The following is a 9,432-nucleotide window of genomic DNA, read 5'->3' as shown; positions in this document are numbered from 1 at the left end:
TCCATTCCAGCATTCTTGGGCTTCCCTGGTGGCTCAGACAACAAAGAATCCACCTGAATGTAGGAGACCCTGGTTTCGATCCCTGGATCGGGAAGATCCCCTGGAGAAGGGAACAGCTACCCACTCCAGTATTCCTGCCTGGAGAATTCCATGGACAGGGGAGCCTGGCAGGCTAAAGTTCATGGGATCGCAAAGAGTTGGACACAACTGACCGACTTTCACTTTCACTAAGGAGTCAGACAGGCACAGGTTTGAATGTCAGTTTGGCTCATATCATTGTGAAAATCTCTTCATTTCCAGAAAGCTCCATTTCTCCATCTTTAAAATGGGGGTTAGTAAGAATAGCTATCTCAGGGTTTTTTCAAACTTTAAATAATAAAATGTACTTATATAGTAGCTGGCAGATAATAATAGTTATTATCATTGTCTATTCACTACTATTCTTAGTACTGTTAGTATATTTGACCATAATTTATACCAAGAGTTGAAATTATGAAAAACTCTAAGCTTTTGCTCTGAAAAGATGTAAATTCTCACCACTGCAATATATCCTTAAATTCTAAATACAAGTTACATAAGCCTTATAATCAGAGAAGGCAATGGCAACCCACTCCAGTGTTCTTGCCTAGAGAATCCCAGGGACACAGGAGCCTGGTGGGCTTTGGTCTGTGGGGTCGCACAGAGTCGGACAGGACACGACTGAAGCGACTCAGCAGCAGCAAGCCTTATAATTATAATTGCTGGTGGCTTGGCTGGTAAAGAATTCGCCTGCAGTGTGGGAGACCTGGGTTTGATCCCTGGGTTGGGAAGATCCCCTGAAGAAGGGAACAGCTATATACTCTAGTATTCTGGCCTGGAGAATTCCATGGTCGCACACTAAAGAGTCAGACATGACTGACGACTTTCACTTCACCCAGAGCCTATTACATACAATTACACGTTTTCACTTAAAAATATGTCAGCATAGATACATCAGTTCCTTTTGATCTATTTTCCTCCATTTTTTCTAACTTTTCTGAGCTTTTCTGTTATACGTGTGTGTCTTTAAAGAGCATAGTCTAGATTTTTGAAATCCACCTGTAAAATCTCTATTTTTAATTGTAAATTTATGTCATTAGCATTTATTTTATTTAAAATTTGTGATTGGGACTGATTTCTACCATTTTATTTAGAGCTTTCTTTTTTTTTATTTTTGAAGACTACTGATGTTTGTTATTGACTTGTAGTGCAAAATGCTTTCAATCTACCATGTTTTTCCTTCATTTCTACCTTTTATCAATTATTGTTTTAATTTTTTTATTCTATATTAGTTTGAAATATAGATAAACCATTTATTAAAGGTTTCCTTTACATTTTTAGTTTTTGTGCTTGATCTAACAATGTCTAAATTTGATCATTATCTCTTCCTATAGAAAGGGAAGTATCTTTTCCTCCATCTCACATACCATTTGTGTCAACATTTCAATTCGCTTGCCTATCCCAGATTAATCATCATTGGCTAACATTTTATACAATCAATACTTATCTACATTCACCCATCTTTACCAGCTTCTTGGCTCACGATTGTGTCTTATCTAACAATCGCTCCTCTGGATTCAATTTCCTCCTTATGAAGTCCATTCATTTTTTTTAAATGAGTTTTGTCTCCTAATTTTGTTTGTTTTGTTTTTATTTTTTTGGCCGCAGCTTGAGGAATGTGGGATCCTAGTCCCCTGACCCGGATTGAACCCATGCTATGCATTAGAAGCTTGGAATCTTAACCACTGGATCACCAGGGAAACACCTGAAGTCCATTCTTTAGTAATTTACCCCTGTGCCTCTTGGCATTAAAGCCTAAATCTTTTGTTGAGACCAGCACCAGCACCCAGAGTAGCTGCAGCATCAACTAATGAGTTTTCAGCTCTGATTTCAGCTCTACCACCTTTAGTGGCAACTGAAGAATTTCATTTCTCTCTTTCAAGCTCAGATATGCAGCTAAAGAATGCCTATTCTATCATATTATGTATTTCAAGGTATTTAAGGTGGAGTTCATTTTTACATGATGAGATGTCACCATTCCTTTATCTAGTATGTATTACATGGCAGGCTGTATCCTAGTGTCAGAAATATAAAGATGAAAATGAAATAGTTTGGCCCTCAAGGAGCTTAAAGTCTAACAGAGATAGTTATGAAACAAATATATGTAATCATGTATCTTAGGTCTTATGTTTGATACAATGATCAGATTCTACACTATATTGAGCTCCTTAAGAATAAGTACATTGCCTTAGTGTCTTTCCATTCTTATATTTAGGGGAGTACTAACACATAGAAGTTGCTAATAAATGTTTCTAGCCTGAAAGTATGAGCTACCAGGGAAGCCCCATATGAACTATAGAGATCAATATTTTCACTGTTATTTATTTCCAGTTTTTAATTCATGAAAATTAAGATATTTATTCTTATCTAATTATAGAATTTTTATAAAGATTTCATTTTAAAGATGTTCAATTTTTATTGTAGTATTAAAAATAGCTCATAATTAAGTCCTCATTCCGTGTCAGGCATTGTTCTTGGAACTATCCAAGAATTACCTTATTTGAATCTCAAGATAACCCTAAAAGGTGGGATTTTGTGACGAAGCCTGGGTAACAGTTGAAACTATATTAAGGGCTAGTTTAAATTAGTCTGACTCTAGCTTCTGTGCCTAGGTACTATGTATGTATGCATTTGTTCAGTAGTAATTTCCAATTAGAGATTACCCTTTGTTTTAACAGCTACAGTCTATCTTTGCAGAATTTAGACCATTTACAATGTGATTAGTGTCTTACTGATTGATTAATTACCATTGGACTAGAAAAACCCCTTCATTTCCAATGACTACACACCACACTGGTTTTACCACTCCTGTGTTCTGAAAGTGCATGCTAGAACACACTTTAATCTGTGGCCTATCTCTCATCCTTAGTTCTCCTATTACCTTCCACCTAGGAGTGGCACAGTAACTACTCTAATGAACAACTCCAAACTCTTACAAATAAACCATTTAGTAATAATCTAGAATTTTTTAATTTAGACAGGAACCAAAATGTAGCATATTGCTTCATAGAATTTGCCCTTAAGAATTGGGCTAATAGTAGCCCATATATTTTCTTGTCACCTTTGCTCTTCTCCATGAGTTCTCAAAAAATTATTTACAGTAGTTATGGAATTATATCTAAAATTATTTTAGTAACCTAATATGTCATTTTTCAATAGTCAATAATATTGAACTTATTAAAATCTTCTAGATGTTATTTTATTGTCCTGGCTTTATATATCCTTTACTGATAACATTCTAAATTTCCAGTTTGAATTTTGTCTCTTTGATAGAGAAAATCTAAACAAAATGGGAGTTGAACAGTTCCACAAAGACAAGACTTACATTTGCCATCCTCAGAATAACAGTATTTCATAGTCACTCAACAAACATTTACCCAGCACACACTATGTCCTAGGTACTCTTCCAGAGGCCATAAACAGAACAATAGGCAAAATGGACAAAAATTCCAGATTGCCTACAATGGAGTATTATGTGACATGAATGATCTTTTTCTATTCTGAACTCTCTGTCTTTACAGATCCCAGCAAGCATTTCCAGTCCACCCCCACCCACTTACGCCATCTTCATCATTACCACCAGCAGACAGACACGTGTAGACATATATGACCCTCAAGACACACCAGATTGCTATTTCAGAATCTAATCTTGCATTTTCCTATTTCTGTGCCTTTATTGTGGGTATCATCTCTACGTAGAAGGGCCTTCAACCTTCAAATCCTACCAATAATTCAGAACTGCTCATAATCTTATCTCCAGGCCATCTTTATTCATCTTAATACAACTACAGGTCTTCATTTCATGCTATCTCAGTATATTATGGATTATAGTGATAATACCTTTTATAGTCTGTTTTGGATTGGAGTTACTTGTGTGTACAGATATATCCTTCTTAAGTTATGAGAAATAGAACCAGGGATTAAGAGACTTTTTATATCTTCCAAATTCATACAGTGCCTAAATAGCACTATACATAGAACTGGACATGGAACAACAGACTGGTTCCAAATAGGGAAAGAAGTACGTCAAGGTTGTATATTGTCACCCTGCTTATTTAACTTATATGCAGAGTACATCATGAGAAACGCCAGGCTGGAAGAAGCACAAGCTGGAATCAAGATTGCTGGGAGAAATATCAGTAACCTCAGATATGCAGATGACACCATCCTTATGGCAGAAAGTGAAGAAGAACTAAAGAGCCTCTTAATGAAAGTAAAAGAGGGAGGAGAGTGAAAAAGTTGGCTCAACACTCAGAAAACTAAGATCATGACATCTGGTCCCATCACTTCATGGGAAATAGATGGGGAAACAATGGAAACAGTGAGAGACTTTATTTTTTGGGCTCCAAAATCACTGCAGATGGTGACTGAAGCCATGAAATTAAAAGACACTTACTCCTTGTAAGAAAAGCTATGATCAACCTAGGTAGCATCTTAAAAAGCAGAGACATTACTTTGCCAACAAAGGTCCATCTAGTCAAAGCTATGGTTTTTCCAGTAGTCATATATGGGTGTGAGAGCTTTCTTTCTACGAAGAAAGCTGAGCACTGAAGAATTGATGCTTTTGAACTGTGGTGTTGGAGAAGACTCTTGAGAGTTCCTTGAATTACAAGGAGATCAACCCAGTCACTTCTAAAGGAAATGAGTCCTGAATATTCATTGGAAGGACAGATGCTGAAGTGGAAACGCCAATACTTTGGCCACCTGATGCAAAGAATTGACTCATTGGAGAAGACCCTGATGCTGGGAAAGATTGAAGGCGGGAGGAGAAGGGGACAACAGGAGATGAGATGGTTGGATGGCATCACTGACTCAATGCATATGAGTTTGAGTAAACTCCAGGAGTTGATGATGGACGGGGAGGCCTGAGGTGCTGCAGTCCATGGGGTTGCAAACAGTCAGACACGACTGAGCAACTGAACTGAACTGAACTGATAGAAAACATTTTCAATAATACTTGGTAACTAGAAAAATTATATCACTTTATCTGCTGTGTAACTTAATTTTAACATATTTATTCAGTTTTTCTTATTCATTTACTCAAAAGATTTTAGTTAGTGCTTTTTAGTTTTGTAGTTTAGTTGTTAAGTCCTGTCCAACTCTTTTGTGATCCCATGGACTGCAGCCCACCAGGCTCCTCTGTCCATGAGATTTCCCAGGCTTGCATAATGGAAGGGGTTCCCATTTCCTTCTCCAGGGGATCTTCCTGACCAAGGGATTGAATCCAAATCTCAGTGGCAAGAGGATTCTTTACTGCTGAGCTACCTGTCCCAGTTAGTGCCTAATAGATGCCAATCACTTTCTCAAGAAATTGAAGCTACGTGGATGAGTGAAGCAGACAATAACATTTTTTGCCTAGTTTTGGAATTATTTATGTTAGGGCTCATGAAAACTGATAAGACACTGGAGCATATATTAAAGTGGCAGAGTTTCTTATGGAGATTGTTAAGTGCAGTCGACTTCATGTCTTGAGGTTTTGGAATAAATTTTTCCCTGGAAGCTGCGGATGGAGGCTTTTATCTCAGAATGTTCCCTTCAGGTTTTTGGTTTTATGCATTAGTATCCATGAGGGCAAACAACCAACTGAGTCCATTGTCCACCTCCCCACTCTTTGTTATTCATTCAAACAATGATGCAAGTAAAAGGCTTCTATAAAAATCATTAGTTGTGGGAATTATAGTAGATTTAACACATTCAACAGCCCTTTAGACCTCATCTATTTTTCCAGGAGCTGAAAGAATTTAACGACCTAGAGAGGTCAGTCCTCTGAAAAATATCTCAACAATATCTGGATTGCTTGCATTTTTTGAGAAGGGCAGATACAAGGTAATTTTGTAAGGAAAAAATTTTAGTTGAGTAGCAGAAGAAAACCAAATTAGCTTTTTATCCCCCAGAGAATAGTACCTGGAGAATGTCAGAAGGATTGGGCAAAATATAAATGTATAAAACAGACCTTAGGAAAGCCTGGAATTATAAAGTGGCCACTAAGAAAAGACAGGAAGATATGAAGATATGCATCATTCATCAGCAGCCAAGTTCATAACCCTCTATCGGCTCTCTCTTCTCCTCCCCACTGACTCCATTTGCTTGACACCTCGAACCCTCCTGCAAGTTACCCAGGACAGGGCCCCCAGAGAGATTCTTTCTTAAACTGACCTGACCACTTGCAGAAATTTCACCATTCAAACTTCTGCACTCTCTCGAGAGCCCTAATGCTATTTTTCCAACTGGATGACTTCAAATGGCCCTTATTTCAGCTGTGCTGAAGTCAGAGGAATTAGTTGCTTCTGATCACTGCTTTATGCCAGTGAGATGCCCATGTGAAGGGTTGAAGAAACTCATCTTTCTGTCATTATTACTCAGAAGCTCCTGGAAGTCATTTTGGATCAGGAAAAGAAATTCAAGCATGAGTAATAAAACTGTGTTTATCACTGAGCAGCTGAAGGGTGAACAGCACAATTGGGGATGCTCTGACGTCCCCAGGGTTCCAGGAAGACTGGCTCCTCCCCAGGATGCTTAAGGATCCCTGGTCTATCTCAGACAAACTATTAAGATGTGGAAAATGCCTCTCCACCTCCACGTCAAGCACTGACCACCCTCCTCCTGGAAGATGGAGCAGCTGGAAGGTGAAAGCTATACCAGAACAAAATATTCTACTCGGGTTTCCGCCTTTATCTGGGCCATTGGCAGTCAGCCCAGCCATGAAAGAAATATTGCTGGACTGGGCTGAGGCAAGGAATTCCGTCAGAAAGGATTATAGGCTGAAGGAGCTATGGGGAGAGACTGCATTGAGGGCGTCTGGCTGGAGGAGGAACTAGGCCTATTTTGAAATGAGAGCAGCTGCCACCCTTAGAAGCCCTCAGGCCTTCATCTATTTTAATAGGGTTTCTTCAGTGGAAGTTTCTCCTGGTGTGGGGTTGGTTTATCATTTATGATAACCCATTCTTCAACATAAATTCAAACATTTCCTTTCAGATTCACTGACACTTAGGAAACCTGATTTTATACTCCCTTCACTGAACAAACACATATTGAAAGCTTACAGTGTAACAGGCTCTGAACATTAGTCCTGAAACCAGAAAGGCAGGGCCTGTCTAATATGGGCTTTGCATTCTGGGGTGTGGGCTTCTTGGGAAGGTGACATACAGAATAAGCAAAGCAACAAAGATATTAATGTAATTTCTTACACTCTTCCTGAGTAAAGAAACTAAGACAGGACTTTGTGATTGGGTGACTGAACTAAAGATAGATTTTGATTTTTAGGATGAGGGGTCAAGACACATCCTGCTCAAGAGTTGACCTTGGAACTTGGGAGTCAACTATGAGTAGTCAGCAAAGATATGTGGACAGGATACTGTAATGGAGGGTTTGAGAAGCAGAATATTTAAAACAGAACTAAAACTTGTAGCTTAAATATAATAAAAATATGGACTTGAGAAAATGGATAGAGAAGAAAAGCTTGACATTTCGTAAAAATATTAATCAAAGAAAGTAAGATATATGAGAAATAGGATATTACAAATATAAAATTTTTAAGTATTTTCTATTCATATGTATATGACATTATAGCTCATATTATATATAATCTCAAAGCACAACACATTTTACCAAAAATTATTTGTATTTGTTGTTGTTGTTCAGTCACTCAATTGTGTCTGACTCTTTGCAGCATGCCCGGGTTCTCTGTTCTTATCTATCTCCCAGAGTTTGCTAAGAAATAGACTTTGATTCATAGTTCACTTCTTAAATTTGAAACTTTAATCTTTTCAAGTAAAGGCATGATAACAATGAAGAAAGACTGGTCACCAAATTTAAAGACCTGAGATAATCTTGCCTGTGCTAGGACACTGCCTACAAGAGTGAGCTCCCAAAGTCAGCTGATACTTACCAAGTTACAAAAACAAACACCTCTGCCTTTAAGGACTTCAAATGTTGTCAAAATGTTTGCTATATTGTAAAAATATGTCATTAAATGTAAGATGTAATGACTACAAGTGAAGTATAAACAAAGTTTCCTAAAAGCATCTGGATATAGTGATTTATGGTGGCTCAGATGGTAAAAAATCTGCCTGCAATGCAGGAGACCCAGGTTTGATTCCTGGGTTGTTAAGATCTCCTGGAGAAGGAAATAACAAACCACTCCAGTATTCTTGCCTGGAGAATCCCAGGAACAGAGAAGCCTGGTGTGCTACAGTCCACGGGGTCACAAAGAGTTGGACATGACTGAGCGAATAACACTTTCATTTTCATAGTGATTTATTCCAAAAGAACTGGCAAAGGCAAACCGAAAAATACTGAATTCAAAGTCCATGGCAAAAGATCTCTGAGAACTGCAAAAATGTTGTTATGGTAATACATTAGGAAGAGCTGAAAATAATATTTCTAAGTGATTTACTTTTTAGCTTAACCAACTGACTGGCTTAAAACTATTAATACAACTCAATCCAGACAGAATCTAGGAACTAGAATGAATAATATCTGAAGTCTGTTTTGATGCTTTGCATCAAAAAATACTCTATTAACGAATATATATTATTAAGAAAATGTTTGACTTTTCAAGAGAGATGTTAAAATTATTTATAAAAGAAACAAAGTAAAAACAATAAAATTAATTTTTGTTATCTGTGTTCTTTTGTTTATTGGATATGTATTTGAGAGGCTGCTAGGTATCAGGTCGGAGAAGGCAATGACACTCCACTCCAGTATTCTTGCCTGGAAAATCCCATGGACAGAGGAGCCTGGTAGGCTGCAGTCCATGAGGTCGCTAAGAGTTGGACACGACTGAGGGACTTCATTTTCACTTTTCACTTTCATGCATTGGAGAAGGAAACAGCAACCCACTCCAGTGTTCTTACCTGGAGAATCCCAGGGGCCGGGGAGCCTAGTGGGCTGCCGTCTACAGGGTTGCGCAGAGTCAGACACGACTGAAGCGACTTAGCAGCAGGTATCAGGTAAGAATACAAAAGAAAGATGTAACTTTTCTTTAGTTTGTTTCTGGTGTATCTGGGAAGAGAAAACAAATGCTGTTCATGCAAAACTTGGAAGACAAAACACTGTGAGTCAGTGACAAAATGAATGATATATGTCAATGTTCACTTCAATTTGTTGAACTGTCAACCCTGCGACTCTACTTGTGGGATGTTTAATGAAAGACAGCTTACACAGTTAACATGACCTTAATTTGAGGAGATGCATAGTGTTTATTTTGCTATACAGCAAAAAGATGTAGCCAAGTAGCCATACAAATGACCACTCTCAGTATTATTATTCTGTAACCAAATAAAACTTCAGCCGTTTTCTCTTCTAGGTTCTTCAGTTTTTTCAACATGTATAACCAGTGTTGATAATTTCCCT

General features: G+C 37.9%; 1 long non-coding RNA gene across 1 annotated transcript in view; it reads right to left on the bottom strand.

The window, feature by feature from the left end:
• Nucleotides 1–8,946: 8,946 nt before the first annotated feature.
• LOC136144081 (uncharacterized) overlaps nt 8,947–9,432 on the bottom strand; it is a 351,985-nt gene continuing 351,499 nt past the window's right edge. Inside the window, exon 5 of the long non-coding RNA XR_010658477.1 lies at nt 8,947–9,081. This is a non-coding gene — a long non-coding RNA (uncharacterized lncRNA). The remainder of the gene's footprint in view (nt 9,082–9,432) is intronic.

The sequence above is a fragment of the Muntiacus reevesi genome, chromosome 11, assembly GCF_963930625.1.
Source record: "Muntiacus reevesi chromosome 11, mMunRee1.1, whole genome shotgun sequence".
NCBI lineage: Eukaryota > Metazoa > Chordata > Mammalia > Artiodactyla > Cervidae > Muntiacus > Muntiacus reevesi.
Note: the sequence above shows the minus strand (reverse complement) of the source record. Positions and strands in the feature narration are given on the sequence as shown.